At 33.4% G+C, this 22,169-nt stretch overlaps 1 pseudogene; it reads left to right on the forward strand.

Moving 5' to 3' along the window:
• Window positions 1-4,321: 4,321 nt before the first annotated feature.
• On the forward strand, window positions 4,322-21,354 carry LOC114727430 (dynamin-2B-like; annotated as a pseudogene).
• Window positions 21,355-22,169: the final 815 nt, after the last annotated feature.

Raw genomic sequence — 22,169 nt, forward strand, 5'->3', positions numbered from 1 at the left:
AAGTTTGTTTACATGACTTACACTTTGGGGAGAGATTATTAGAATACAAGTGTAAATCATATTGGATGGAATTTGTTATCATTAATGTTTCTACCATCCATTGTATCTCATATTCCCTTTAAAAAAATACTCCAGAAGAGTTAGTGGTGTTTGACCCTTCGTGAGTACATAATATGAAAAATAAATATCTAGAAAAGCTATATCATGGTTTATCATCGAAAATATAAAATCTATAATTGATAACATATTCTTTATGAATTATTAAGGTAAAAAATAAATAATATGACATGGTAACCATAAATTTACCAATAATTGATAATAATATTACAATTGAGTGAAAGATGAGAATATAAGGCTTTATAAGAGCTATATTATGTTTTATTATCCCTATTGATGTTAGAGAATAATATTATAATGTGCGAGTTACTTCTATTGGGTGAAAGATAAGAATATATGGCTCTAAAAGAGTTATATCATGATTTATCATCTCCATTGATAAGTAGAAATTTATCAATGTTTGAGAATAATATTGCAATAAACTTGAAGTCCATATGCTTATTGTTTGAATGATCAGTTAGATCATCTCAGATTATAATGATGCAAAATATCATGAAAAATATGTATTAATCTTTATTAAAAAAATCAAAAGATTTTTTTGTAAATGATACATGATTTAAGAAGTTTTATGTGCTATTTGTTCTAAAAAAATAACAAAAAAAGAGAATATCACTAGCTATGCTTAAAATCGGATTCATGTAGATTTATAAGATATCAGTTTTATAAATGTGAGCCCATTTAGACACCATGTGAACCAAAATAATACATTATAAATTAAAGATGCATTTATATAATGGTTATATAGATGTCTATGATTAATTAGTAGCCTAAAATTTGCAAATATGTTTAAATAATTACGTTGAATGAATAAGTCTCAGATTATGCAATTCTATGATTTTCGTTGAGATTGTTAGTGATTGTTTTTCAAGTTGTTAATGATTATACACTTAGCAAAAACCTCTATAAGTAACTAGATCAAAGCTTATGAGAATAAAATTCTCGTCTTCGTGTTGGAATAATTGATTTGATATATTTTTATACATAAATGCATCAAGCCAATAATGTATTGTGAATTCTCCTATCATAATTGGCTTTTAGTCATGAGCAAGATATTTTTCATCTTAGAATGTATTATATCTATTATTCTATGATAATAATGTACATTGATGGATATTAAAAATAAGTTAGAATTAATGTTAGATAAAAACCTTCTTATTCTTGTTTGTCTCTAGATAAAACAAATTAATGTTTCTCAAAGAAGCTTATGGATTTAGAAAACTTACTTCGTATGTTGTCAACATGAGAGGAAAAAAATGAGTATCTGAAAAAAAAAAAAACATAAAATGCATTTTTACTATCAAACCCAGATCCTCAAATATGGTAGCATGAACTAGAAGTTTATAAAATATTGCATTCATAAAATGTAGCTAAATATCTGATAGACATAATTATTGACCCAAATGAGAATTATTGATTCTCATATTTTGACTAAAATAGCTCCTATAAATATAAATGAAAATGAGATATGTCTGAAGCATGAAGAGAATGATAGGTTTCAAAATAAAAGAAAAAGGAGCAAATAATCAAGGTGATCATACTAAAGAGACAAAAAAAAAAGAGAGAGAGAGAGAGAAGCTAAGACATGACTATTTAACCCCTGAAGAAGTTTAAGTATTTGAAATCAGTAACGAGATCTCAATATATTATGTCATAAAAGAAGAGTGAACCAAAAAAGAATAAAATTGTTGACAATAATATTAGTGATGATATCATGTGATCAAATGAAAATCTTATATATCAATTTGTCATAAGATACAAATAGAAAGATAGTTAGCCAACAGAAATATAAAGATGCAACATTGTCACAGGGATTTGTGCATCTTTAGCCCAAGCACTTAAAATATAATGTTAGTATTATATAAATAAGCGTTCGTACCAAGAAATAAATAAATGCAATCTTATGGTAGATTACCTTTTTATATATCTTATCAATATGGGAGTTTGATAATATATGAAAATATTTCGTATGCATCTAGGAAATAATAATGACTCACTATGTGGTGAAATTTTATGTGAATCCTAAAAAGATTCAACTCCTTATACGAGTTCATGGATAAATTTAGATCATAATATATGAAAATCTTTGAAAGATTCAAATTTTCAAAAGCATACAATTATATTCTTAAGAACACCACTCAATTAAGTTAAATAAGTTTCTATATGGAGGCATATGTGATATAACTAATTTAGTAAATATTGGTTAAAGGAATAATATAAAAATATTTTAAATTGCCTATCTAGAAAAAGATTTGAAAATGGGTTTGTTATTATTTATATTTATGTATCATGTGCTTCAATAGTTGCAAGATCTTTAGATGCGGACTAAAGATCCATTTAGACCTCCAAAAGGTGTTAATAAATACTTGGTCTAAAAGTACCATATCTTAATGTCACTGAAGCACTTATGCATCTAGTTGGCTACACAAAACCTGACATATCATTTATTAATTAGTATGATATAGTATTTAACTAACATGAAGAGTTTGGAATAAAGTTAAGCACGTTCTTCCTTACTTTAAGAACACTATAGAGGTGATATTATTTATCTGAATCTAGCCCAGACGCAAAGATTAATCTTAATGGCTTTGTGGATAAATGATTTTTGTTTGATCCTCATGTTTAAAGATCACAATATGATCTGCATGTCAGTAAAGCACAAAAGGATTATTTGTTTCATGATTTTCAAAAGATTATGAAATTAACATTTGACTTGTTTATCTCACTACAACATTTAAAAATGTTGTTCTTTATAATAGACTTTGTTGCCTTAAAGATGTGAGTTGATGTTGCCAAGGAAGGGAGTTTATGCACTTTGTATTCTTTTTCCTTTGTCTATGGTTTTGTAATACTGAGTTTTTCTTACAAAGTTTTTGATGAGATAGCATTGGATAATACATCAATGAATGATGTACTCTTTTTCTTCTATTAGGTTTTTTATCCCGTTGGGTTTTTTCTAATTGGAGTGTTTTTTTTAATGAGGCATATTCATATAATGGACATCTAATGGGGAGTGTTATGAATATAATAATATCTCTGTGGATATTCATATTTCTGACATTATCTCTAATATCTTATCTTTTCTTCATGATCACAATTATCTTTTATTATCTGTAAATTCTACTAAAATTGTAAAATTATGCCTATAAATAGAGGGCATGTGTCATGTATTTAGTACATCAAATGGAATAAGAAATACTTTTATCTTCTAATCTTTCTAATTCTTTTCTCTTCTTCTATATTTCTTTTTTAGTTTTATAACAAATCCTCCAAAATTTTCTCACCATGGTGGATAAGCAAGTGATTTTGTATTTTAATCTTTTTTACCTGAATGATATAGTGTTAAATTTTTTTGTAAATGGTTATCATAGCTAGTAAATAAAAAACATTCTAGATGTAGGTAATCTCTTGTTTATTTTGTTATTTTCAAGAAAATAATGAATTTCAAAATATTTAATTAAAAATGATCCTAACCCAGTTTTGGGATTTTCAAATTGCACGAACATTATTTTTTGCTTAACTTTCAGCATTTTTAAAATTAAAGAATGTAAATTTTTTAATAATATATAAATTTTATAACTATTTTTTCTTTTATGTAAATAGTTACTAGTATTACTTCTAGTTCTTAATATAAGAGTTTTGACTTTTATTTTGATCTTAAATATAAAATCTCAATCTATTTTTCTCTCATACTTATTTATTTATTTTAAAATAGTTCTTGTAATAATAATATTTTTAACTAATATACTTGATTAACAAGGATATTTTAAAAAAATAATATTTATTTATTATAAATAACTAGTTTAACTTAATCTACTCAAATTAGTTAATTTGTTTTTATAATATTATTATTTTTTATTTTTATTTGCGCCAAAGTCTCATTTTTTCCGGTTTAATGCGCGAAACACTGGCGTTTCCTGCCAAAATGGAAGAGCCAGAAAGTTCAAATCTCGTTTACGTGAAAAGCCACAGTGGGAGATTTAATTCCATTTTCGTTAACTAGTCCTATTTCTGATCCCACCCCAACCGCCGCATTCTTTCCTAATTTGTTCTCCGATCGCCGGAATCGTATCTACCACCATCAGAACTATTCTCCTTCTCATCCTTCTTCCTCCGTTCCTTTCAGCAATATCGGAATCCGAGCTCCGTTTCATGCTTTCACGATTTCGCTTTCTTTGCTGGAAATTGGAATTTAGTCTCTGAATCTATGGAGGCCATTGAGGAGTTGGTTCAGCTTTCGGATTCTATGCGCCAAGCTGCATCTGTGCTTGCCGATGAAGATGTTGATGAGACGACACCCAGTAGGCGGCCTTCCACATTCCTCAATGTCGTTGCCCTCGGCAATGTGGTAAGTTTCTATATTTTTCTCGTCTATGTGTTCAGTTTGGTGTTGTAGAATTTTCGATCCCGTTGTGGTTGGACAGTGCTCCCTGTTTGGATTGGGAATCTGTTATTCTGAACAGAGTCTTGGTGTGTGAACGTAAAACATTATTATCACCGAGGAAGTTGCATTTGGTGGGAGAAGGAAGCAATGTGTGGAAATCGGTATCGTGGTTGCTGGATTATGATGCGTCGTATAATCGGGGAGCTGTTCTGGAACTGCAGAGTGTTGTTGCGAGAGCAGAGAGCTCTATGAGAGGTTGCAGATGATGGGATAAGGAAGCTACATTTGGAATCGGGAAATTGAAAGCTTTCAATTCACAAGAGAGGAGTCACTATTTACGGCTATGTATAATTGGATCTATTACAAAATGAACCAACGTAACAGGGTTGTGGAATAGGTTTCATGTCGTCTTTGATAAGTCATTGCGCCTGACAAAAAGATGGAATTCACAGATTTTGATTCATGGAATCTAAATTTCTAATGGATTCTGGAGCTCTTGACTGGAGGAGAATTGGCCGGAGTAGTGCGTTCGTTAGCATCTGAAAAGTTACTTTGTAATCCTTTGTTTTTCTAACTGCAATTTACAGTTTTGGTTGGGAATGCTGAAAATAGGAACTATGCAAGGAAATATTAACCTAGTACGATCTAAATTAAAAAGAAAAGGATAAAAGGCATAACTATGGTCAGTCAGAACTTTACTCACAACACTTGCTTTTCTATTAATACTTATGTAGTTGCTGCCCTGCCATTGCAAAAACATCTTTCTTTTGTTATGCTTTTTGAACCCTACAAAATGTATGCGAGCGTTTCTTTTAATCCCTTCATTTCTTTGGATTGACTTTTTAGGGTGCCGGAAAATCTGCTGTCTTGAATAGCTTGGTTGGACATCCTGTTTTGGTAAGTTATAGCTGATATGCGTTTTGTTGACTTTGTTCACTGTTGTGTTGTTTTCTCCCTTAAAGGGTCATAATTAAACTTTTGGCAGCCCACCGGTGAAAATGGTGCTACCAGAGCTCCCATAAGCATTGATTTAAATAGAGATAGCTCTTTAAGCAGCAAGTCAATCGTCTTACAAATTGAAAATAAATCTCAACAAGTTTCTGCAAGTAAGAACAGCTAATATTATTATTATATTTGGTTTTAAATTCATTGAGCAATGTAAATGTCTCATAAGCGCTTGGATAAAAATGGCTTGAAAGCCTTCTACTAGCACTGCTCCTATCATTTTTCTGACCGTCTCGATTCAATTTTCATCTTATAGGTGCCCTTCGACATTCTCTACAGGATAGGCTAAGCAAAGGTTCATCTGGCAAGAATCATGAAGAAATATACCTGAAACTACGCACAAGTACCGGTAGGCCCATCATTGAGCCCCCTCCTCCATTTTAGCATGAATGAACTAGTGCTTTTGAGGAAAAGATAATAAACAAGGACTGACTTTCAACAGAAATGGAGGATAGCCTAAGATGCTTTCTGAATATTGGCTTGGTCTCCAGTTTTTTCTTTATGATCTTATTGGATCCTTTCGTTTCATATTGTGAAGTTATTTACCTGAAAGACACAAAGATATGCATGGATTTGTGTGTTTATAATATGTGCTCCATTTTTACCATGAAATAGAGAAAGACCAATGGAAAGAAGAAATTGTGGATAAAGTATATCGAAATTGTAAATCACCCTATCATCCCAAACGTTTCAGCTGTTAGGAGAAGGCTAACGAGTAAGTTTTATTATTATCTCTAACATTTCTCCACCTGAAAGTCCTTAGGACTTGAAGTGTAGACAATGGTCAAGAATGGAACCGTAAGAATCAGACTCATGACGATTTGAATGTCAAAAGCCGTTTTTTCAAGTCAAAGACTTGAGGGTGTTGAGAAAAGGCCTATTAATGGATTTTTACTATTTATTATTAACATTAACAATAGTCTTCCATTGTCTCTGAATGTCTGAGGAAAAACCATGGAGATACATAATTTGCTGAACACCATAAGGCAGTGTAGTCAAAGGTGCTCACATAGGCACTAAGGCAAGGCACTAAACAGGTCCAGTGGATCAGACATCATGAGGTGTGCTGCCGCCATTGAGGTGCCAAAAGGCGCACACCTTTTGTGCCCTTTCCCTTCTGCAAGTCATGTGAAACAGTCAGCTTATAAGTTCAAGTTCAGAAATTATAACCCACACATTAGAATATTTATTTTAAAGCTTTTATTTTTTAGGGTTTCGAAACATTCGCAAGAAGACAAAGCATTTGGGACCACCATAGTGTCAACCAACTTCCTTTTATAATGTTAAATTTGCACCTGTTTGGATTGCCCTTAGAACGGGAAAAAAAAAGTGCATTGGAATTGATGAAACTGAAGTTTGTGGGTAAGTTGAAGGAGTGGTTTGGATTACCGGTGACAAAAATGACTTTTATTTCATCTGACTTTTACAAATGTGAGTTAGGATAAAAATAATTTAGTGTAATATAATGTATGTTTGGATTGACTTTTATAAAAGTCAGTTTAATAGATTGAAACTTGGTTGGATAAGTAATGAAAAAGTAAGTTTAGATATTCACCTGACTTATAAATTGATTTATAATATAATTATATGTATAAATATTTTAGAGAGATCATGTAACGTATGATATAATTAAGTTATTTATTTAGCTTCCATAATCCCTTCAAATTAGTCCACTTGGTCTTATATTAAGAACTTGAAATAGTGTATCATATATATAATTTGATAAATTTAAGAAAAGTAAAAAATAAAAAATAATTAAATTACTACTGAAAAAAATATCAAATTATTGGATCAAAATAAGACCCACTTAAATATATTTATCTTTCTTTTTATCCATATTTACTTTCTCTCTCCACGTTGGCAACTATAAAAGCTCAAAATTTTTGCTTTCCACAACAACTGACTTTTGAGGCAAAAGTTGGTTGTACAAGAAGTTTACCCAAACAACCCAAAAGCTTCAACTTACTCACAAACTTCAGTTTCATCAATTCGAATGCGCTTTTTTTCCCTTCTAACGGCAATCCAAACAGGTGCGAAGCTTTTGGGTTGTTTGGGTAAACTTCTTGTACAACCAACTTTTGCCTCAAAAGTCGGCTGCTGTGGAAAGCTCAAATTTTGAGCTTTTACAGTTGCCAACGTGGACAGGAAAGTAAATACGGATGAGAAGAAAGATAAATATATTTAAGTGGATCTTATTTTGATTCAATAATTTGATTTTTTTTTCAGTAGTAATTTAATTATTTTTTATTTATTATTTTTCTTAACTTTATCAAATTATATATATATATAAAATGTACTATCCCATGTTCTTAATATAAGACCAAGTGGACTAATTTGAAGGGATTATGGAAGCTAAATAAATGACTTAATTATATTATATGCTATATGATCTCTCTAAAATATTTATACATATCACTATATTACAAATCAATTTATAAATCAGGCGAACATCTAAACTTACTTTTTCATTACTTATCCAACCAAGTTTCAATCTATCAAACTGACTTTTATAGAAGTCAATCTAAACATAAATTACATTACACTAACTAACTTTTATTCTAACTCATATTTGCAAAAATCAGATGAAATAAAAGTCAGCATTATCACTGCTAACCCAAACACACCCAAAATCTATATATGAACATTCATTAGCTAGAAAAAGTAATCAATAATTATATGAACTATGGGAGGTAGGATTTGGGTAAAACCCCAACATTGTATTCATGATCTTGCCCCACCATTACTATTAATGCTTATGTACTCCCCAGTTAATTTCATCTTTTACTACTTTGTTAATGGTTCATGACTGTCATTGCTTACTTCGTTCATGTATCTCTTTGTTCATATGTCATTCTTTTTTTCTTTTCTTTTCTTTTTTTACAGAATTTACATGTCAAAATTTCTTTCAAATCACATTTATCTATTTTTTAATTTATTTAGCATAATTTTTCTAACTTAAGTGCCTTGATCCCTTGGGCTTGTGCTTTTCTAGTGCCTCTTGCCTGAGGCAATTCAGAGGTGGAGGCGCTTTTTGCCTTTGCCCAGGGCATACAATACTCAAACATTTATTCTCGTCCCCTTCTTCTTCAAGAACCTTTTAGATCTATATGCTTATTTTGATATGTATTATACCGCCAACGGGTAAATTTGCTTTGGAAGATTTCTACCGGTTGCAATCGATATTCTTAACTTTTGATTGGTGTAATGTTTCTCTGACAGTTTATAAAATGGTGCAATGTTACTCTATAGTAACATTTGACAGTTAATTGAACAATTTAACTAGGATAAAAGGGCAATTTTGCCTCGAAAATTTTCTAAAATTAGTCGACTAAAACTGGTTGAAACTCTAACAAATTCCTAAAAGCAAAAGCCAACCAAAATTGGCCGCTGGGCACTGAAAACAATTGGGAGTAGAATGACGCATTCAAGTTTATGGTGGTCAAGCTCGAAAATACAAGACGATAATATGAGCGTAAATTTTGGAAATTTTCTACTTAATGACCTGTTTTGCAAAATTGTTACTTTAATTTCTGCTTGAATAATGACACTCTTGATCCACTGAGAAAGGTGAGCTTTTCAATTTCAAATATATTAAAGATTGTAAATCAATATGTCATTGTCACTTACATTGAGGACGATCTATCCCCAAGATCAGTCCCAACATCTTTTTATTGAAATTCTTAGTTAATCTGGCTTATAAATCCATGGATTTTCATGACAAATATCTTTCGTACATGAGCTTAGTGTGTTTTTTTTTTTCATGTCATGCTTTACGGTTTTAGTCTTCCCCAGCAAGTGATGAAATCAGACTCGTGACTCTATGCTTTCCTATTTACCATAATAATGATATAGAGAAATAGACAAAGTGAAGAATGGGGAGAAGCGGGGGATGAATTTTAGACTCACGCTTTTTGTTCTTCTTCAGCTCCACCATTGAAGTTGATTGACTTGCCTGGACTGGACCAACGAATAATGGATGAAAAATTGGTGAGTACATGTGTGCTTGTCAATGATTAAGCTTTATGTTCAACATGAAGTATATTTTGGACTATTTAGTATTTTCTGCCTGTATTTTCATTTGTTAGCAAGTGTTATATTCATCTTCGGTGTCTGGCTGTTTGGAAGCATTTTCTTCAAAGAGAAATTTACTGTTTTATTTTTTAATTGGCTTTATTCCTTCATTAGATCAGTGAATATGCTGAACACAATGATGCTATTTTGCTCGTGATAGTTCCTGCTGTACAGGCACCGGAAATTTCATCATCACGAGCCCTGAGAGTAGCAAAAGAGTATGATGGAGAATGTAAGTTTTCTACTTTTTCTGTTCCTCCAGCCCCTTCAAACTATCCTAATTGTGCCTATTTATTTAGAAAGCTCTTTTTTCTTAAATATTTTTCTTATATTGTATCATTAATTACTGTTTTTTTTGGGGTCAATTGTAGCCACCAGAACAGTTGGTGTTATCAGTAAAATTGATCAAGCAGCTGCAGACCCAAAAGCCCTTGCAGCTGTACAGGCTCTTCTATTGAACGAAGGACCCCCCAGAACATCTGATATTCCATGGATTGCTTTAATAGGTCAATCTGTTGCTATAGCTAGTGCACAGTCTGGTAGTGCTGGGACTGAGAGCTCTTTAGAAACAGCTTGGCGTGCTGAGACTGAAAGTTTAAAATCGATATTGGCTGGAGCCTCTCAAAGTAAACTTGGTAGAATAGCTTTGGTTGAGTCTCTTGCTGGCCAGATCCGGAATCGAATGAAGCTCAGGCTGCCAACTCTTCTTTCTGGGTACTTGTTTTTTGTCACCAACTGTCAGCCTGCTAGCATTAAGTTATCCTTTTGTTCACATAATTAGTAGCTGTAGTGAACTTGTCTTGAAATTTTGCATTCCTTTTAAGTAGAAGCTTTGATGTTCTGTGTCCGCCACTCACATACACATGCATACGTACGGCAGTTAAATTCCAACATATAATTTAACCTAATAAATCAAAACGATTATTTGCTAGTTCTTGGAAGTGCTTCCTCCTCCTGCCCATGATATTTTTTATTATTTACTGTGAAAAATGTTATCTCACAAAAATAAATTAATTAATAGAGAGCAGATAGTTATTTTTAAATGTACACTTCTCATAACCTAATTGTTTTAAATGAACAAGTAATACCTCTTTATGTCTACTTAAATTTACAAAAAAAGTCTTATAATTAGGACCATAGGTAGTATGTAATGTGTGTTTGCAATTAAACAGTTCTTTTTTTTTTTTTGGGCCAAAATTAAACAGTTCAGGTACTGAAGAAAATACATAACTTCATGTAGCTTGTTGATTAATTAATGGATTCAATGTTGCCCTTATGTCTACACATCTGTCTAATATGAATGCTTCATGTTGCACCTTCTCATGATGTTTCAGTATGCACATTGCATGTTGCTAAAAATGAAAGGGCTTTCCAACATTCTGTGATGGGTTCTGGCGTGTGTGAAAAGAATTCTTTATTAGCCTGTGGGATTAGAAATCTAGTGCCGCAAACTAACGGACAAGGATTTCTCCATCAGTAATCTGAATATTCACAGTATGACTTTTCAATGCAAGCATCTGTCCTGATATAGTGAGCAAATATACAGACACAATCATCTGACACTTAATCTAATAAGTAATACTTATACATAGGGCTCATGGACATCAAGTTACACAAGACACCAGGACACTAGAACGCTGAGAACAGTGCCAAGACATGATAACAGTTAGCAAGAGAAATACAACGCCCAAACTACCAATCCGGATCATAAATAAATGCATAACTGCCTAATTTCCCTAGTTTTCCCTCTTCTTCCTTTGAGTATAGGTAATGATGGATGGAGAAGTCCTATGATTCTGATTGCACTTCATATATTTATCTATCTTTGAATGTGTGTGCACATTGGTCTGCTGCCAACGAGAAAACTTGCTGGCTAGCATATGATACCCTATTCTCTATTTTGTGTTCTTAAGGTTGCACCTTCCGCTGGCTACATTTGCTTTTCTTTTCTCAAACTTATTATATTTCTCTCTCTCTCTCTCTCTCTCTCTCTCTCTCTTTTTTTTTTTTTGGGAAATGCTGCAGTCTACAGGGAAAGTCTCAGACTGTCCAGGAAGAATTAGTGAAGCTTGGGGGACAAATGACTGCTAGTTCTTCAGGTACCAGAGCTCTAGCTTTGGAGTTATGCCGTGAATTTGAGGATAAATTTCTTCAACATCTTGCAGGAGGCGAGGTTAGTTCCTGCCTTCTCTTGATGAAATAGAGTATTTACTTTATTAACAAGCTACTGCATGGAAAATAATGAACAAGTAACAAACACAGATAAAGAGGGAAAGCCTGTAAATGAAGTCTAGCGAGGCAGTTGTTGGACAACCAAGAACAGAATTGGAGCTGTGTCAATATTTTAAGAATCTCCTATATAAAGATATACAAAGCATGTGATATGTTCAAATTTATACATATTTTGTGCGCTCCCATGCACCTTAGGGACGTTTCTCGAGTCTTGTGATCTTTCACATACTTAGTCTGCAAAAATTGATTGAACTTAAGATTTTTTGCTTCAATACTCAAGAAATAGTTTAAAGAACCGGTATCCTTCAGTAAAAATTCCCTTTCTAGACTATGAACCAGCTCCTCAATCAACTGGTTTAAAATGATGAGATTATCATCTACGTAAACAAATGCTCAACTAATTTCTATGGGGATAATGCAAATGAACAAAGTAGGACCATATTTTCTTGGTTAGAAATCGTTGTTGACTAGAGCTGCTTCCTGTCTCTCAAACAAAGCCTTTGGAGCCTGTTTTAGACTATATAAAGCCTTATTGACTCTGCACACAAGTTACTAATTCCCGTCTTTAAATCCTTGAGGTTGTTGGAGAATTGGAAGAGCTGCTTACTTAAATTGGCATCTTATTTGGTTATCTTGTTTGCTTTTGAGCCCTATCATAATGGGAGACCCTAATATCTGAAGAGTCGTGTGATTAAATCCTTAGGTTACTTTACAGATGTAAGGGTGTTGGCAGTAGCTGGTTTTCAAATCTAGTATTTATCTTGTTTTCCTTTACAGGGAAATGGTTGGAAAGTTGTTGCTAGTTTTGAAGGCAATTTTCCTAACAGGATCAAGCAACTTCCAATTGACAGACACTTTGACATGAAAAATGTCAAAAGGGTAAGTGTTCTTAGAATGCATTTTATTGGTTTTAGGTTGAATCTTGGACTATAACTTCCTAAGGTTCTTGTTTCTTATATGGCCCTTTTAGTTTGTGGCAGGTTGTTCTTGAAGCAGATGGATATCAACCATATCTTATCTCCCCAGAGAAAGGTTTAAGGTCCTTAATTAAAGGTGTTCTCGAACTGGCAAAGGAGCCATCACGCCTTTGTGTTGATGAGGTTTGCTTCTATTGAGTTGATAATTTTATTCAGTATGCTAGTTGTATCTTGTATGCTTTGTTTATCAAGATGAGTAAAGATAGCTCGGAAAGATCTTGGTAGAGGCCTGACTATTTGGGAACATTGCAGAAATAAAAATCAAGCACAGTTGGTTGTCTTGGAGGCATTAAAATGAGGAGGGGTCTGGTTAATGATGATTTGGGTATTTGTCTATGTTTCAGGGATTAATCCATCAATTAGTGATCAGAATTCTCTTTTCAGTTTGTTTTTTTGTCTTTATGTTTTATAGTTTCCTTGCAAACCCTTGGGTGTAGACATTTCATTTAGTTTTATGATTGAATAAAATATTAGTAGATCTCCACATGGGGTCAGCTCTTGTGGCAATGTGAGGTGTAGGCAGAGATTAAAGGTTCAAAGCCTTTTGGTGTAACAATTAAAAAAAAAAAAAAATTCAGTAGTTCTTTTTCTGTTTCTCCCTCTTTCTCCGTCTATATATTTATTTCTCCCTTTCTTCCTCCATTTATGTCTCCCTATTTTTCTCTACAATCCCTGTTTTCAACGCATGTTATCGAACTAATTGTTGATATGACGCATAATGTGTCTTTATACTACCACATGCATTTAATTATTATCAGCCCATACAAATAGAACAATTACCTGTGTTTTTTTTTTCCCCTATTGATATTCCTATTTAAGCTTCTTTCAAGTGAATTTGTTTGGCAACTATCAAATTAGGTGCATCGTGTGCTTGTGGAAATAGTTTCTGCTGCTGCGAATGCTACACCTGGTCTTGGAAGATATGCTCCATTGAAGAGAGAGGTAACAATGCTTCGTGGTAATTATACATAAGTTGGCCCACTCTTTGGATATTTAATTATCATATACCTATCAATTTTTATTAGATTGTGGCAATAGCAAGTTCTGCCCTAGATGCATTTAAGAGTGAGGCCAAAAGAATGGTCGTTGCCTTGGTTGATATGGAGCGTGCATTTGTTCCACCCCAACACTTTATTCGTTTGGTGCAGAGGCGGTATGTATAATCTCTTTGAATGCATATGTACATACGATCTTAAAAAATCTTATGCTTCTCAATGGTATCACCTTGTTTTCCCATTCCTACTTGACGCGCTGAGTTTGGATTTGAAACTCATGATAATTCAACACCATGAAAGATTCATGTGACTTGGAACTTTATTGGGAATGAATATTACTCCCTCCGTTTCTTATTATAAGAGACATTTGATGCTTATAGCATGTTTTTATATATAAGAAACACTTAAAAGTTATCTCTACTTTTTTGTATTGATTTCTTATTTTACCCATATTTATTGTCTCCAACTCACACTCTCTCTCCTTCCCAGTTCTCTTTCTTTTAATAATTTATCATTGTTCTCTCTTATGCTCTCTCTCCTTATTAATGAGGGCATTTTTGAAAAAAAATTATATTTTTTACACGTTGATTATTTTTAACTAATTTTAACTGTTTTTTTGAATAACGTAATTCAGTTATTCGTCTCTTATAATAACAAACGGAGGGAGTATTTGAGATTCTCAAGATATATAGTGCAAATCTTGAAAGATGATTTCATTCATTGATCACTGAAACATAGAGTACAATTGTTAAATAGGCTGCAATCTATCCCTCATCCTCACGTTTCGAGATATTTTTTATTGAAGAATGATGTGAAAGGAAGGGTTGACTACTGACAGTAATGGGAAAGATAAGAAACAAAGAGAGGAAAAAAGACGTCATGAATCAGAAGCCTAGAAACAAGTAACCAGCTCTTATACCATGACAGACATGAGTGAAAAATTCATTTATGCTATTCATAGTGGGGAGCGTTATACAAAATTTATATACAAAGAATAGAAACTATCCTGGGAAATTAAATAAAATGCGCAAAAACTAAATCTCTAAACTAAAGGGGTTGAAATTCCAAGATTCTGTTACAAAACAACAAATAATAGATTACAATGATTACAAATAATATGTAGTAATTATTCTTAGAACCATAATTTGTTACAGTACCTGGGGGCATGGCTTCGTTTCTTACTAACCTTCTTTACATTTATCTTTCGTTATATATATTCCAATAAATAATGAAAATCATAAAGAATTATAATATAAATTTTAAATTTGGTTTTTCACGTTTTTATAAATCTTCTCTGTTTAAATTATTTTTTTTGTCCAAAAGTCATTGTGGTAAAAATCGATGAATACTATGACAATTGACTATTAATTCTTTATTATAAATTCAATTTGTGACTATATTTTTAATATTATATAACATTTTTTAATATTTGAAATAAAATATCTTACTTCGTTGTAAATTATGATTGGTTTGAATTCAACTAGTGAATTTTAAACTAATGCTTTGATTGGTTGAATGACCCGTCTGCTTTTATTATGGAGAACTTATGAGCATCTATTGATTATTATGCTCCAAAAATCTCCTAGGCGTCCACCCAAAAGCCAAAAAGAAAGGTGTAATGATTAGCTAAGATTTTGACTTTTGTATCTCATTTGTTGTCATGCTAATATTATATCCTGCAAAAGCTGGTATTATTTGACTGAACTTCGATATGTTTTAATGCCTGTTTCTGTTGCATTCATCAGAATGGAGAGGCAGCGCCGAGAGGAAGAGCAAAAGCGGCCCTCAAAAAAAGCAGTAGATGCAGAACAGTCAGCTCCAAATAGGGTGTGCGATTATTTAGTTCCTTCAAGGAACTAATGGCTTGCTTTTTGTCTCATCATACCAATGTTAAATTCGCTTACATAGGACACAAATGTGATGGAAACTTGGTTTCCCCTTATAGGATAGTAGTCCTCAAAAAGGTCAACAAAGTGGGGCAACCTTAAAATCATTGAAAGATAAATTTGGTCTACACGACAAAGATGCACAAGAGACATCCAGCTTGAAGATTGCAGGGCCTGAAGGAGAGATAACAGCAGGTTTTTACAAATTCATCCTGACGGTTAATGTGGATCTAACTATATCATTAAGGCCATTCCTCTTGCGGTAGTGTCATTTATTTACTTGGGTTTCTCTTTTCTTCTAATTGTCGTTCTTTTATCCCGGATTAAAAGCTTCAAAAGTCATCTTACTTAAACGAGTTACCTCCTTTTGTTCTGTTGTCATCCTTCTTATCAAACAGCAGCTCGCAATAGATGTATAAATTCAAATGTTGTTATATGCACCTCTTCGTGGTGGCTGATCATCTCATCCCATCATTTTATTTGCATCGGATATTCTTGTCTATGGCTCTACATTCCTGCAATTATCAAAATTGTCAGCTGATAGAGCCGGTGATTTACAAAAGAGTAGGACATCATTTCCCAAGACCTATGGTAGACAATCTTGGAGGGGAAGTGATACAGAGAAGACTAACACCAGTGGTCAAGAGATTTATCCCAAGATTTATAACTGTGAGATTAAAATGGTAAAAGACAAGTCAGGTTAGGTGTTGCCATAGGTATGGATAGAGTTGGTGGGAGTAAAGATTATTTTTTTTGGGGGTATAAGATTAGCCTTTCCGTGAAAAGGCAAGGGAGTTCAGTCTTTTGGAAGTATAGTGATGTTTGGGAGAGTTCCGACCTCTTGAAAGTTCAGAGTCACTGTGTTGTGTGCCTTTTTTTTTTTTTCCTCCTCTGTTTCTTGTTATTTTCGTTGTAATTTCTGTATCTTGGTGTAAGAGGGTCAATAGTTTAGCTTGAGTTAGTTATTTCCCTTGTAATATCTTTTAGTTGTTCGGTAAAAGTATCATCCATCTCAAGTTATTTCCATTTTTCTTGCCGTCCATTTGTGGTTTTCGTCTGTCATTGGCTTATTAGAGTTGAGGGCTTTATCATCGGCTTGCTGATGTACCTTTTCTTCTTTTCTCATGTCACTTCCAATTACTGAGTTGCATGCTAATAAATTTGTTCTCATATTTCTCTTATCTGCTTCTGTCATTGGAAAATCTGTCTTCTTTCACAGTTAGACTTGTTTCATTTACAGAACTTTTTATATTGCTGCTTTTGCACTAATTGGTCTTGCACTTATTATTTTAAGTTCAATAATTGGAAGACATTGCTGAAGCACAGGACAATTTTTGAATGTTCTGTAGCCGCCACCCCCCCCCCCAAAAAAAAAGAAGGAATAAATAAAACTCTTGGTTATCTTTTCAAGGTGATGAGGTTGTTTTATCCTCTCGTAATTCTCTTCATATCTTATAAACCTTGTTTTTCCAGAAGAAAAACATATATTTTCAAGTTAATGAATATTTAGGTGTTTAAACTTACTGTAATTTTCATTAGCAATTCCCTCCTTTAGATATTTCATGCTAAACTACAAATAATTTCTAGACGATTCCTATGTATTATTTTCTCTCTCCATTGGAATGCTAGGTATCATATGAGATAAATGAGTAATTTGAATTAACTTCTTTCTCAGCAATATCTCTTCTGAATGCAGGATATTTATATAAAAAAAGCGGAAAAGGTAATACTTGGAGTAGAAGATGGTTTGTTTTGAATGAGAAGACTGGGAAGGTTAGTAAATCATCTTATTTAATGGTCTGATGGTGAGTTTAAGTGAATTTTTTTTTTTTTTGGCAAAGAAATCTCATTCTGAAAGAAGAAAGGCGATGAAACCCAATAGAAACTAACGATATTGACATATTGGTGAGGTTCTGATTCTTTCTCTACGTGGAGAAAACAGATGAGAATGAATAGGCTAGTTCTTACCTTAATATAAATTCCTAAAACAAAGTAGAAATAAAGACTAAAAGGATTAGATGGAAACAAGCACCCTCTAGATTTTGAGATGGTAGTGTCTCTTCCAAAAGCTACCAAATTCTTTCTTTTTCCCTCTACGTTTACCCTTTCAATATATAACCTCTTCTAACAAACTTCATCCTTCCTCCCTCCCTGTCCCACCCCCTTCTCTGTCCCCTCACTCATAACATTTAATGGTTTTCCAAATCTCCTTCACATGCAGACATAAGGATAATTCTTTGGCAGGGCTCTCTAAGGAGCTGCTTCTACAAAATGGTTTGGGTAATTATTTCCACTTATGTTGTCCCCGTCTCTGAATCTACCTCAAGCTTGGGGGTGAAGGTATGCTAGTACGACCCTTCCTAGGTGGGCTGTAGTTTGGAGGTTCCGCCTATCTAAAAGGGTGGTATCTGGGGAGAGGATCTCCTTGAGGGTTGTAGCGGGATGGGAATATAAGTATTTATAAACTCAAGGGAAATGGAAAATTGAATATAATTTAATCAATTGAAAAATTATGTTACCATTTGGGCAAAAGATGATGCTTTAATTTTCAGTAAGGTGATTTTGGCATTACACGAAAGTAACTTCACCAAGTTGTATGATGCCATTTGCTAAGCGTATGACTTAATTTTCTAAATGATTGAACAACTATTTATGATATAATTGGGCATGAGATAAATGGGAAATTCAAGAGCCTCATCTTTGATAATTCATACTGCCATGATAAGTCAAGGCCTCTCATAAATTTGATGTTATCTTTGATCAATTGAAATTTCGCTTTTGGTTTCTCTATGTTACCCATAATTTCTTTTTGCTTTTATTTTTTAATTATTTGTAAAATAATATTACAAAGCATGTTGCATTAATCATTCCAGCATACGGTATGTGCAAATGCATTAGTATCTGCTAGTGATGCATTGATTTGATGAGGAGAACAATCAAGTCTTGTTTGATGTGCTATGATTTGCCTTGCTGCAGCTTGGTTACACCAAAAAACAAGAGGAGCGACATTTCCGAGGAGTTGTTACTTTAGAGGTATGGATTTCTTAGAGAGCGAAAAATGCCCTTGTTATTAACAAAATTAATTCGTGGAATGGCGGATATAATGGTCTGCATAAAATTTCTGAATCCTGTTTATTTAAATTGGCAGATGCGTTTAGGATAGTGTAGTAGCCTACAATGGCAGCTCCTAGAGGTTTCAAATAACAAAGAGAAAATGGGTTTATTAAACGATAATATTTAATTTTTGGATGTTCCTTTTTTTAATTTGAATTTTATAACCAGGAATGCAATATTGAGGAGACTTCTGATGATGATGCTCCTGCCAAGGGTTCTAAGGATAAGAAGGCAGATGGGGCTGATTCTGGAAAATCACCAAGCCTCATTTTCAAGATAACAAGCAAGGTCCCCTATAAGACTGTCATGAAATGTAACTCTCTTACTAACATATGCATTCTATCATCGCCCGGCCAAATTATGAATGATTGAATATAACTGAACAATCTATGTCAATGTTGCAACATGCTTTTGGCAGCTGAAAGTGTAGTTGTGTTAAAGGCAGAAAACATGGCTGATAAAGTTGAGTGGCTAAACAAGCTAGGCAATATTGCACATTTTATTAAAGGAGGAGCTCAAACGATAGCTGAATCTGGTTTTCCTATTCGACAAAGTCTTTCTGATGGTTCTCTTGTAAGTTAAAAGCTAACTTATCCTCTCTTATTTGATCTGTATAATAGCAAAATAAAAATTTGCACTCTTTCTTTACCGTACCATAGGGAGAACCAACATGTTGGTTTATTTGGGATTACGCCATTATACAGGAAGAGGTTTCCCAGTGATGCATTTCACCCCTCCCCTGGCCACTGGCCTGGCCAAGATATTTATTCTGAAAATCAGTTATGAATTTCATGAAAGTTATGAATCTCTGCAGCTACATTTTTTCCCATCTTTTTCTATTTACATACCTAGCCAGTTTACCATGTGTCCAATAAGTTTTTCTTTCTGGCGTCTAGAATCTATTCTGCAGCTACTGATGTTGAGTACTCTTGTAGGATGCCATGGCTAGAAAGCCTGCGGATCCTGAAGAGGAACTTAGATGGATGACGCAGGAAGTGCGTGGTTATGTTGAAGCGGTTCTTAATAGCCTTGCTGCTAATGTTCCAAAAGTCAGTTTCTTTTATTATTGCTATATTTACTGTCTTTTTGTTCATTGCTGTTAATGAAATCATTTAGTTTTCTCTGAGCAGCAGTTGTTCTTTGCCTAGTAGAGAAAGCTAAAGAAGACATGCTTAACCAATTATATAGTTCTCCTCAGGTTCATTCTGTCTCCTCTCTCCTTAGTTTCAATTGAGTTTTCTGTTTCTTGATATGCCAGCAAGCCTTCCCTGCTTTTCTACTTCCATGATTAAACAACTTTTAATGTTCTTGCAACTCCATTATTATTCTATTACACATTTGAATAAATACTAGGTCTAGTGGTTTTTCACTTTTGTTTCGATTTTTTCCCAATAAGTATTAATTCCATCACTTTGAGATAAATATATTCATACACATATAAGCAGCATTAAATTCAATTATCTTTATCATCTAAACACTTCAAATCTCACAATAAAATTTGGCAGCACTAATTTGATCTGCTAATGTTGACAGTGCCCGGAGCTCAGCAAATATTGAACAATTACTCCTGGAAGACCAGAATGTAAGGAACAAAAGGGAGCGTGTCCATAAACAGTCAACCCTTCTTTCAAAACTCATTAGGCACTTGGCGTCCATGACAATAGGGCAGCTGCTGCTTCTAGTTGGTCTGATGGAGGGGCAGGTAACCTGCGCAAACCTGAATGTTCTTGAGGTTCTCTCCCAAGAAATATGCCGGGTATTGCAATTTACCCGGGTTTTTAAAGGAAGGGGAGAGGATGAGTCTGTTTGGTTGGAAGGAGGAAGGTAAAAAATTTTGTCTTTTTGTGCTTCCTTCCCCTCCCCTCCAAATAAGTCGATTTTGACTTACTTTTTTCCAGTGTTATCCCTCCTTACTTTTTCAATATATATTAATTAGTTATATATATATATATTATATGTGTGAGTATACATATTATATATATCTATTAATATATTAATTAAGTATATATACCCCGCGAGAGCATGGGTACCTTGTCAGCGATCAATTTATAGGTACCTATGTAGACTTTCTTTAAACCGTGACTCAAAACTACTCTTTTACGACACCCCCCCCTAAAAAAAAAAAAAAAAAAGCCTGAGTTCACTGTTTCATGTTTTTACACTTGCGAATCTTGAGCTACCTTAGATAATACAATTTATTGAAATTTAAAATTTAATCAAATATTTTAGTCTGTGCATCACAGGGGAGATAAATTTCTAGTTCCCATTGAAATCAAGTACTATCTATATGAACTTGTACCATAATTTAGTCTAATAATTTCAGTTTCTGGTCATTTGTTCCTTCAGAAAACAACATAGGAAGCTCTGTACCTTCATCTGGTGAGGATTGGAAGTCTGCCTTTGATGCGGCTGCTAATGGTCGAAGTGACTCCTATAGGTATGGATCTGGTGGTCACAGTAGACGTTATAGTGACCCATATCAAAATGTTGAAGTAAGCTCAGGTTCAAACTCCGGCAGTCGCCGAACACCTAACCGATTGCCGCCGCCACCTCCCCAATCTAGTTCTAGGTATTAGATAAAGTTACAAATGATCTTCATAATAATAATTTTGCAATCTTGTGGATGGTTGTTTTCAGTTTTGACTGCCTTATATTGAGGCTACCCCACAGCCATTCTTTATAACTAGGCTAAGTTCAAGTGGCTTGGGTTTGTAGAAAAATGTTGGGGTAAATTGCATAGACAAAGTTTATATAAATTTTGAAGTTTAAAAATTTATATAAACTTCACTGAAATTTTATAGACGTTTTTTAAAATTTTTATAATATACACAAATTTTCCTAAAAATAAATGAGATGTGTATTCCAAATAAAAAATAAATCAGAGAGGCCTAGGTAATTTATTCTTCTTCTTTTTTTTCCAAGTTTGTGCGAGTTTTGAAATTAGAGAGGTTTATGATTCAACAAAGATAGGGAAAAATTTTATATTTTACTTTGTTTTCAAAACAAATTGCATGAGTTATATATAAATTTAATAAAATTTGCTGAAAATTCATATAATTTATTCTAAATATGGTTTTTTTGAATTTCTTCTCTTGGTATCCTAAGCTAAGGTTATCTTCTAGGCATATCAACGGATTCAGACTAATCCGTAGTTGCACTTTATGGGACCCCAAGGGCAGCTTGCCTACCACAAACCTGCAACGTTTCCAAGCGGGATTGAATCCCTACCTTGTTTAACTAGAACAACTTCCAGCCAGTCGATCCAAGTGTTTGGTGGTATTCTAAATATGGCTTTGACAAAAGGATTGTAGTGCGGCATGTCCAATATGTTTTCCTTCATGGTCAAGATGATAGTGTTCCCAATCGTCCACAATATCATATCTCTTTTTCA

Source organism: Neltuma alba, unplaced genomic scaffold (assembly GCF_004799145.2).
Source record: "Neltuma alba isolate B1F8T4 unplaced genomic scaffold, ASM479914v2 tig00012474_pilon, whole genome shotgun sequence".
Classification (NCBI taxonomy): domain Eukaryota; kingdom Viridiplantae; phylum Streptophyta; class Magnoliopsida; order Fabales; family Fabaceae; genus Neltuma; species Neltuma alba.